A 10,749-nucleotide genomic window follows, 5' to 3' on the forward strand; every position below is an offset into this window, starting at 1 on the left:
AAATCAACAATGATCTATTTCATGCGCTGAGATATTAGCAGGATTTAAATGACCGTCATGGTCATCATGTGGCAGGAGGTTCATAGGGAAGACCGGGATGGTTCTAACACTTTTCACCTTTTCGTCAGTTTCTCAGAGATCGTTTATGATAGTGTTTTCAAAACTTGATACAAACAACCTACATCTGTCCTTTATAACGTGGTTATTATATATGTAAATCAAACTGCAAATGCATGGTGTTGTCTTAAATAGAAGGAGTGAATTGTTACAATTTACCCGATGATCTTGTAACATAAAAAAAGGGCATAAATTATGACATGCAACTAATTATTGAATGCCTTTATTTAGACCATGAGAGCATCATTGCCATGTTTTACATTTTGTTTGGCAGAAATAATAATACATGTTTATTATTTTACCCTCTGCTAAATGGTCTTTCTCAAACAAACAAAATCTAAGCTTATCATCTGAACGTCTGTGGTGTGTGTGTGTGTGGGGGGGGGGGGGGGGGGGTTTGTCTGTGTGTGTGACTGAATGTTGGATATGTTCACTTAATCAGAGTCACAGTTCCTGGGGTACAGACTTGGAATGAGATGGAGAGATAGCCTGGAAGGCAGCTGGAGAGGTGGCCTGGAAGGCAGCTGGAGAGATGTACTGGAAGGTAGCTGGAGAGGTGTACTGGAAGGCAGCTGGAGAGGTGTGCTGGAAGGCAGATGGAGAGGTGAACTGGAAGGCATGTATGGTGAGGGAGAAGTGGGACTGTTGTTTTTTAACTATATTTTGAAATACGTCCAAAATGACAAGGGGCGCGGGTGGGGGGTGCTACTTACCCAATCGTGGACCCCTTGCTACCCTGTAATGGCATTAAAAACCATTAAAAAAATGTGCTCCTGGTAACCCGTTCCAATAGCCAGGTGCACAGCTGTGCATTTGCAGTATGTTTCAATGGGCATTTACCATCACGAATTTGTCATGCTCAAAAGTACTGCAGAAATGCAAATTTGACTGGCCTGATGAACTCGGGATGGCCGGGCAGTGATAGTGGTTCCTCTCCATCGCTCGTTGTGTTGATTTCATCATGTCCATTTGGTGATGTTTTTTCACTGTTGAATCATATTGCAAATGCACAGTGAAAATTTGACATCTGTTGGGAGACATGACTGATTTACTGTTCATGAGGGTTGCCAAATAACACATATGAAGTTTTGAAAAGATCAGACCTTTTTAAACCTTCGAAACAGCACCTATGACACCATTTTAAGGAACTTCCGGTTTACACAGGAAGCTGAAAGTGACGTCCTTTGAGTAGGCACTTATAGAATTTTGAGTTTTAAGTCTTTATGTTAAGAACTGACTTATTTACAGAGGGTTGAATGTGTGTGTGTTATTTCAGAAAATCACAGAAATTTCGCATAGCTCGGAAACAGAATTCAAAAAGATTTGTCTGAACACGCTGCAACTGGATCTGCAACTTTTTTTTTTAAACACCTTTTTTTGAACATCACCAATTTGACATTGTACGATTTGTCTTAAATTATGATAGATAAATGGCTGGTTCTTTTTTTAATTGAAACCGTAGGTTAATTTACTTTGATGTGAAGCGGAAAAATTATTGCTCTATTTTCATTTTTGACCTTTAATCCCAGAAAAATGGCCATAACTCAAAAACCGTAGAGGCCTGGACGCCATCTTGCTCGGGGCCAACTGCCCATTATGCCAAACCTATGCTCACCAAGTTTCGTCTTCAAAGTCTTTTCCGTTTAGGAGAAAAGGCCACGTCGTGATTGGTGATGTTTTGTACATTTGCAATATGATTTAATTCGCCCTCTTGTGGGATTTACCGGGACAGCGGAAAAATGACCAAAATTTGAAAATTTTATTGATCGGAAACCGAATGTCCGAGAGACTTCGTTTGATGACTTCCTGGAAGATCCGACCCGGGTGCACGGCCCGCCACCGTCCGCGAATTTTAGAAACGTTGTCGTCTAGTAAGGGACTGTATATTTGCAATGTGGACTTTCTCACTAATCATATGGCGAATGTCAAAATGTTCCCTTAAGGTATGGAAGGCAGTTGGAGAGGTGTACTGGAAGGCAGCTGGAGAGATGGCCTGGAAGGCAGCTGGAGAGGTGCCTGGAAGGCAGCTAGAGAGGTGGCCTGGAAGGCAGCCGGAGAGGTGGCCTGGAAGGCAGCCGGAGAGGTGGCCTGGAAGGCAGCCGGAGAGATGGCCTGGAAGGCAGTTGGAGAGAGGGCCTGGAAGGCAGCTGGAGAGATGGCATGGAAGGCAGCTGGAGAGGTGGCCTGAAAGGCAGCTGGAGAGGTGGGCTGGAAGGCAGATGTAGAGGTGTACTGGAAGGCGGTTGGAGAGGTGTACTGGGAGTCAGTTGGAGAGATGGCCTGGGAGGCAGCTGGAGAGGTGTACTGGAAGGCAGCTGCAGAGGTTTACTGGAAGGTAGCTGGAGATATGTGCTGGAAGGCAGTTGGAGAGGTGTACTGGAAGGCAGCTGGAGAGATGGCCTGGAAGGCAGCTGGAGAGTTGTGCTGGAAGGCAGATGGAGAGGTATGCTGGAAGGCAGATGGAGAGGTGGCCTGGAAGTCAGCTTCAGAGGTGGCCTGGAAGGCAGCTGGAGAGGAGGCCAGGAAGGCAGCTGGAGAGGAGGCCTGCAAGGCAGCTGGAGAGATGGCTTGGAAGGTAGCTGGAGAGGTGTACTGGAAGGCAGCTGGACAGGAGGCCTGGAAGGCAGCTGGAGAGGTCGCCTGGAAAGCAGCTGGAGAGATGGCCTGGAAGGCAGCTGGAGAGGAGGCCTGGAAGGTAGCTGGAGAGGTGTACCTGAAGGCAGCTGGAGAGGAGGCCTGGAAGGCAGCTGGAGAGGAGGCCTGGGAGGTAGCTGGAGAGGTGTACCTGAAGGCAGCTGGAGAGGAGGCCTGGAAGGCAGCTGGAGAGGAGGCCTGGAAGGTAGCTGGAGAGGTGTACCTGAAGGCAGCTGGAGAGGAGGCCTGGAAGGCAGCTGGAGAGGAGGCCTGGGAGGTAGCTGGAGAGGTGTACCTGAAGGCAGCTGGAGAGGAGGCCTGGAAGGCAGCTGGAGAGGTGGCCTGCGTGGGAAAACATAAGTTTGGGGGATTGAGTTTCATATTGCATTTATAGCACATGCCATTGACACTAGTGTACCCCTTTCCGCATATGCTATTGCTCCAACTTGTTTGGTGCCCTGTTTCACAACCACTCTATCAGGTGTTTGTGCTGTGGTTCTTCCTGTCTCATCAACATTCCATGTCATTGGCATCAAAGCTTTATTTATTTATCACCTCTCCTAGTTTGCTGAAAAACTCTGCCACATTTGTTCTGTTGAAACTTGTGGCCCGCGACAGACTGGTTGCTTCAGAACTCCTACTGGAGTAGGTAGGGTGTCGCTTTAGGTAAGATGAGAACCAGTCTGCTCCTGCCATAGAGGTCTCATCCCTTGACTGAGGATGCCTGTAACCATACTGTACAGTGAGTTGGTAGGCACATTTCCTGACCTGTAATAGTATCTTTTCAGAGTGTCTTCCCCAACATTGGTTATAGGTTAAGATATGGGTGTGGCCATGGGAATATTTTCTTTCAATTTATCAAGTGGCTGTCTCCATTATTGATGACATCTATTGGTTCTCACAGATCAAAGAATGATCTGGATTGGAGAAAACTGGTGGTAAATGTACCACTTATGCAAAGTGTTCTGCTCCATCAAACAGTTTATTCTCTGGGCGTTTGCTCCAACAAAAATAAAACATGACAAGACAGAACCAGCAGAAGATAGCTGTTTCTTTACGTTCTCACAGGGCCAACTAGGTCCATCTACTGGTGGTTATGAAGAATGCACTGAAGTAAAACCACAGTATTATATTAGCAGAGCAACAGCCACAGAGATCCTACTGAATTCTATATGTAATTCTATGGAAACAGCTCTGTGGAGAAATTGGTTCACAACTATTCCTATTTGTGTGACCTCTTGACCTTAAGAGAGAGAGAGAGTCAGTTAGAGCTTCTCTTTCCTTACCCACCCACATATGCGAGGCTGTCGACAGACAGATGTCGTCCTGTCACTTAGTCTGGATTAATGTAACCCATTTATCATGCACTCACTGCCCTCTTGTGGTGTTTCATTGCAAGCGATAACTGTGTGGACAGACTTCACCGACAGTCTGCAATGTCATCAGAGGAAGTTGACTCAGTGCCTCAATCATTAATCAGCTTACATTTGCCACAGAATATAGTCTGCTATATGACATGACAAAATATAGGATGATCATCTTAATTGTCCCCAAGGTGAATGTTGTCTTGGACACACAATATTATTTTGTGTTATAACTACTGACATAAACATCACAGTTGCATAGTGCATCATGACAGCACTATAGAATCAGGTGTATCATCAGTTGCTATGACTACTATTAATGGTGTCTGTTATTATCTCACAACAAATCCAATTGTAGCAGTTGTCTTTAGATTATGTTGCCACTGGACTAAGACAAAATAAAATCCCACTCAGATTGGGGAAAAAATATGGTTTCTGCAGTTGAGTTGAGCTGTGCAGATTTCTTTGCACTCCCCTTGCTCTGTAGACAATATGATATTTCATTATTTGTATGTGCGCGCACACACATGCATGCGCGCACGCACATGCATGCGCGCACGCAAACACACAAACACGCGCACACACACACACGGTGAAGATTTGTCTCACATCTGTATCAGAGGGCTTTAGCCAACCTTGCCCCAGTTTTACCCTGATTTACTGTAATTCCATTTTTTCAATCTTTCAATCTAAAGACTTGTTTCTCCCCATTTTTAATAATATCTAGGCAAGGCAGGCATGTCCCTTAGTGATTATGCCGTGGTCTCTGCCGTCTCGTCTTGATTACATCAGAGGAATCTGATTTGTTTCAGAAGAAAAACAGTGTATCTCTTCAGACCTCTCCCCAACAGTGATTTCTTGATCTGTCAGTGAGGATGCTCTTGATGAATATGATTTGAAAAAGAGGGAGGGAGAGAGGGATTAGATGAACCGGATTATAATTTGGAATGAAGGGAGATGATAAGGAACGATAAATCGTAAGTAGATTTAGTTCTCAAGGAAACCCTGTTAGGTGGAATTGAAAGAATGCAAAAAAGAAACATTTGAAATACACCCGCACGTACGCATGCATGCGCGCGCGACTGTCTGTCCACAAATGTGTGTGAGCACGTCTACATGACCTGTGTGTGCATTTGCACTTGACTATTTGTCTATGTGAAGACATATGTATACGTGCATGTCAAGAATCAACAGCAGAAGATCTTCCCCTATTCCCTCAGGCCCAGCCCACGTATGTACTGTGATGAACCCAGTGACTTCACTGAGACAATGTCTATCATCCACCACCATTCAGCCATCCCTGTCAGGGAGCCATGCCTTAAGCCTATCCCCTCCCCTGTCTCCCCTGCTCACTGGAGAGGGGGGGGGGGGACGTGTCGCCGGCCTGGCCATCTTAGCCCAGCCGCCTTTACAGGCGTGGAGTGTCATCTGGGCCTGTTTATCCATGTGTCTTTGCTTTGGCCTGGGCTCTGTGCTGAGGACCGTGTGGGCCGGAGAGGGGCCATTGCCCTGTGTCACTCCCGTAAGCTCTGCTTTCACTGTGAGGCTTAACGCCTCAGACCTCAGCCTCTTTATCAGCCGACAGCTGGAGCCCTCGGTAACCCACCACCCCACCGACGTCGCCGACTCCCGTCTCGTGTCTGTCTCCTGTCTTCCATCCACTACCCCTCCATTCCCAGCCAGGTCACCCGTAATACAAGTCAGTAATCGACATCCATCCATGTGTGAGGACGTCGGGAGATGACACATAAACTTGCCACTAGGGGCAACAGTGAGCTCTGTTACCTTCAAGTAGGTTTAGTTTTTTTGCTAAAGTGTTGTGGATGGGAATGGAGGCATTCTCATCTGGTGTTCCAAGTTCCAATCCAGCGATATAAAGTTGTTTTTTAGATAAAACATTTAGAGTTAATTCCTAAACTTAACCTTAAACACTTAAAATGTTGACATTTGGAACAACTTTTGAGAAACATGGATGAACGTCTAATTCTGACGTGAGACTGTGAGAGCTTGTTGCCATTCCCTCCTGTCTTCATGTCTCCTTCATCTTCTCCTTCCTCCCCTTGACACACTCTGTCTTCTCCTTTCCCCCTTGTCACCTTTAGATGTCCATTGCCTCCCCCTGTCGCCCCCTTCCTCCCCTCCTGCCTCTCCACTCCGTTTACCCTGTCTTCTACTGTCTTTCCGTGTCGCCCCCCACCTCAGTCCCGCCTCCCTCCCCTTCCTTCCACCAGGCGAGCCGTCCAGCTAAACTTAGAAGTGACAACAGTTGCACAGTGACACCAGGGCTAAATCAGAGGAGAACAATAGCCTCCCTCCATCTCCCCTCTCCCCCACTCCTTCCCTTTAATAGACTGATACTGTTCTCTCCCGCTGTTGCTCTTTCTGGGTTTGTTAGCTATGCTAATGACCGCTGGCCGGTGTGGATTTAGCACACAGGAGTTTATGCTCTTTAACTGGGCACTTTTAGAAAGGAGAGAGTGTGATCGTCTCTCACAGTCTCACGTCAAAATTAGTTCATCTATGTTTCTCAAATGTCAAGTTTCGAAGTTGTTCCAAATGTCAAATTTCAAATTGTTTAAGGCATTAACTCCAAATTCTTGATGAATATGATTTGAGGTAAGGGTTAAGGTTTGGGATAGACTTAAAACCAAAACATCTGAAACTTTCTAAGCCTGGATTCAAACTTTCAACCTGTGGAGTAAGAGGCTGGAGCTTGAACCCATTCACCATCCCTGCACACAACAGCCTAGCGAAACCAAAACTTACTTGATGATAACAGCGCTCAATGTTGCCCCTAGTGGCTGGTTTACACACAATCTCCCGGCATCCTCAGACATGGATGGATGTTGAATACTGGCTTGTATCATGAGCGACCTTGCTGTTGTAATACCAACAGTGTGATACCAATACCTGTTAGAATGTACATAAATAAATGATGACATGGGAATAAGAACACTGTAATGTGTTACTCCTAGTCCAAGACAGCAGAAGCAGGGTCAATAATAAATACGAACTAAGTAGATCTTAAAGACTAAAATATATATTACTACCAGGAAGTATAGAGTTGTGTTCACATACTAATGCCCAGTAAACAGTATCTCTGTATAGTGAATCTGTAAATAGAGTGGTCACTAGCTACCTCCTCTGAGCCTTCCTCTCCTCTCCTCTCCTCTCCTCTCCTCTCCTCTCCTCTCATCTTAGAGGAATTTTCTTTCTCCATTACTTATTAATAGCTCATGTGCATTGTTTCCTACCCTAACATTGTTTCCTACCCTCACACTGCAGCAATCAAAGGAAGTTGGCCTGCCAAGTATACACAAATACTTTCCTTTGTCCCTATGTTTAGCTGGCATGTGAAAGCGAGGTGTGTGTGTGTGGTGTGTGGGTGTGTGTGTGGTGTGTGTGTGCGCGTGCACATGCGTGATTGTGTTTTATGAGCCAGTGAGTGAACTTAACCTCCAAATGACCTACCTTGTTATCGCGCCCTGAGAGATGTAAGATCATGGGCCGGGGTCATTGCCCTCAATGCTGTGGTATGATTAGCCCTGATGAGGACCAGTCCCTGCTTTTAGACTGCTTTCATAGTCATGTCAGAGGAGAGACACCCTGGTTGCCTTCTTATTGCTTATCTCTGTAACAGCTGCATACCATTGTCTTGCAGTACATGTATTGTAATGTTTGATTGCGTTGCTTCAGTAATACTTGGATCTATGTTTTGGATCATTTCATACAGTCACCCTTTAAATGAACATTCTAGTAAAGATATCAGTCATGTTGCACAGTGTTATGCTGATGAATATAGGCATTATGATTAGATTTGTCTGATTGCTTTATAAATGCTCTTGATGAATGTGATATGTGAGAAGTAACCTTTTGATAGTGCAGTCACTTTCTCCTTTATTATGAAAATACTGCCCTCTGACACCCTCAATGGTCCAATTTCCTTATCCAATCATCAATACCAGCCAAAGCATGATTTGTCCAGTATGCAGAAATGATCAGACCAAAGTCACAGGTAAATGAAAACCTTATTTAAACAGCACAAGGTTTGACATGTCATTTTTCCTAGTCTTTCCATGAACAATAATCAATCCCTAATAACCCCAAGCCTTAACCTTACCTATTATGAGCCAAACCTCCAAACTGTGAGTGATTAAGAGCACCCGCCGTGACCCACACACACAAACGCACTCACACATGCACACACAGAGTAAAGAGCAGGCTGGTCGTCTGGTGGCCAAGTGGCGGCGTCAAGGCATCATCGGTCACTCGGAGCCCATCAGTGACACGCCAAGGGCACGGTGGAATTAGTGGGATTCTCTGCTATGTGACAGCTTGCTCTGGCTAAATGGTATAATAATCTACACCCCCCCCCCCCACCCCCCTCTCCACATTCAGCCTCCGCACGCACGCACAAACGCACACACACACACACACACACACACACACACACACACACACACACACACACACACACACACACACACACACACACACACACACACACACACACACACACACACACACACACACACACACACAAATATACACACACACATGTGCACGCCTGCACACAAACTAACACACACACACACACACACACACACACACACACACACACACACACACACACACACACACCCCTCCCATCACCAACTGGCACAGATAACATTGTCTTAAGCTATAAAAAAAATAAAATCCCCCCATTGCATTGCAGTAATTATTGAATTAATGCAGATGAAGAGAGACATCTGCATGTTAAAGTGTTGGCCCCTCTCTTATGCACAGCAGATGTTCTCCTGTCATTTACTCCAATTACACTGCTGAGATACACAGCCATGGAGAGAGAGCGAGAGAGCGAGAGAGCAAGAGAGAGAGAGATAGAGAGAGAGAGAGAGAGAGAGAGAGAGAGAGAGAGAGAGAGAGAGAGAGAGAGCAAGAGAGAGAGAGATAGAGAGCGAGAGAGAGAGAGCACCAATACCAGATAGACACCAATTTAGGAGTCTTTGAATTAATCAATGAAGGTGAATAGCAGCTGGAAATGGACTGTAAAGTACCAGTTTATTGACAATGATGTAATGTTTGACTGGGTTGATTCATCCTAACTCCTGAATAAGTGGATCTTACAGTTCATCATTTCTAAGTTCAAGCAGAGCTATCATCAACCATACTGTATATTTATAGATATACCAACAACCATACTGTATATTTATATATATACAAACAACCATACTGTATATTTATAGATATACCAACAACCATACTGTATATTTATAGATATACCAACAACCATACTGTATATTTATAGATATACCAACAACCATACTGTATATTTATATATATACAAACAACCATACTGTATATTTATAGATATACCAACAACCATACTGTATATTTATAGCTATATCATCAACCATACTGTATATTTATAGATATGCCAACAACCATACTGTATATTTATAGATATACCAACAACCATACTGTATATTTATAGATATACAAACAACCATACTGTATATTTAGAGATATACCAACAACCATACTGTATATTTATAGCTATATCATCAATCATACTGTATATTTATAGATATACCAACAACCATACTGTATATTTATAGCTACAGTATATCAACAACCATACTGTATATTTATAACTATACCAGTCTTCAGGGGTGGACTGGCCATCTGGCATTTCTGGCAAATATCCTAGTGGGCCTGTCTGACTTATTTGTGCAAAATTATCATTATCTGGCTGATAATGGGTGACTCGAGGAAAGAAATGGGCTGTTGAGTGGACCCCAAGGAAAAAAATTGTCTTGTGTATTAGAAATGCTGGAGACGATTTCTAGTCCCAGTCCACCACTGCCAGTCTTGTTGGAGTAAAGCTATGGCCCAGTTGGCCTTTGAACCCCTAAAGCAGGGATCATCAACTAGATTTAGCCGCGGCCCGATTTGTTCTTGAGCGGATGGTCATGGGGCCGGAACATAAATACAAATCATTTGTAGACTGCAAATTGACCGCAAGATGCCCGAACAGATATAATATTTGACTAAAACATAATAATTTCAAACCTTGCTGTCATTTGTATATGATCACATGTACACTACATGACTAAAAGTATGTGGAGACCTGCTTGTCGAATACCCAAAATCATGGATATTAATATGGAGTTGGTCCCCCCTTTGCTGCAATAAAAGCCTCCACTCTTCTGGGAAGGCTTTCCACTAGATGTTGGAACATTTCTGCAGGGACTTTCTTCCATTCAGCCACAAGAGCATTAATGATATCTGGTACTGATGTTGGGCGATTAGGCCTGGCTTGCAGTCGGCGTTCCAATTCATCCTAAAAGTGTTCGATGGTGTTGAGGTCAGGGCTCTGTGCAGGCCAGTCAAGTTCTTCCACTCCGATCTTGACAAACCATTTCTGTATGGACCTTGCTTTGCGCATGGGGGCATTGTCATGCTGAAACAGGGCCTTCCCCAAACTGTTGCCACTAAAATCATCTAGAACGTAATTCTATGCTGTAGCGTTAATATTCACTGGAACTAAGGTGCCTAGCCCCAATCATGAAAAACAGCCCCAGACCATTATTCCTCCTCCACCAAACGTTACTATGCATTGAGGCAGGTATCG

This window comes from Oncorhynchus mykiss, chromosome 4 (assembly GCF_013265735.2).
Source record: "Oncorhynchus mykiss isolate Arlee chromosome 4, USDA_OmykA_1.1, whole genome shotgun sequence".
Taxonomy (NCBI): domain Eukaryota; kingdom Metazoa; phylum Chordata; class Actinopteri; order Salmoniformes; family Salmonidae; genus Oncorhynchus; species Oncorhynchus mykiss.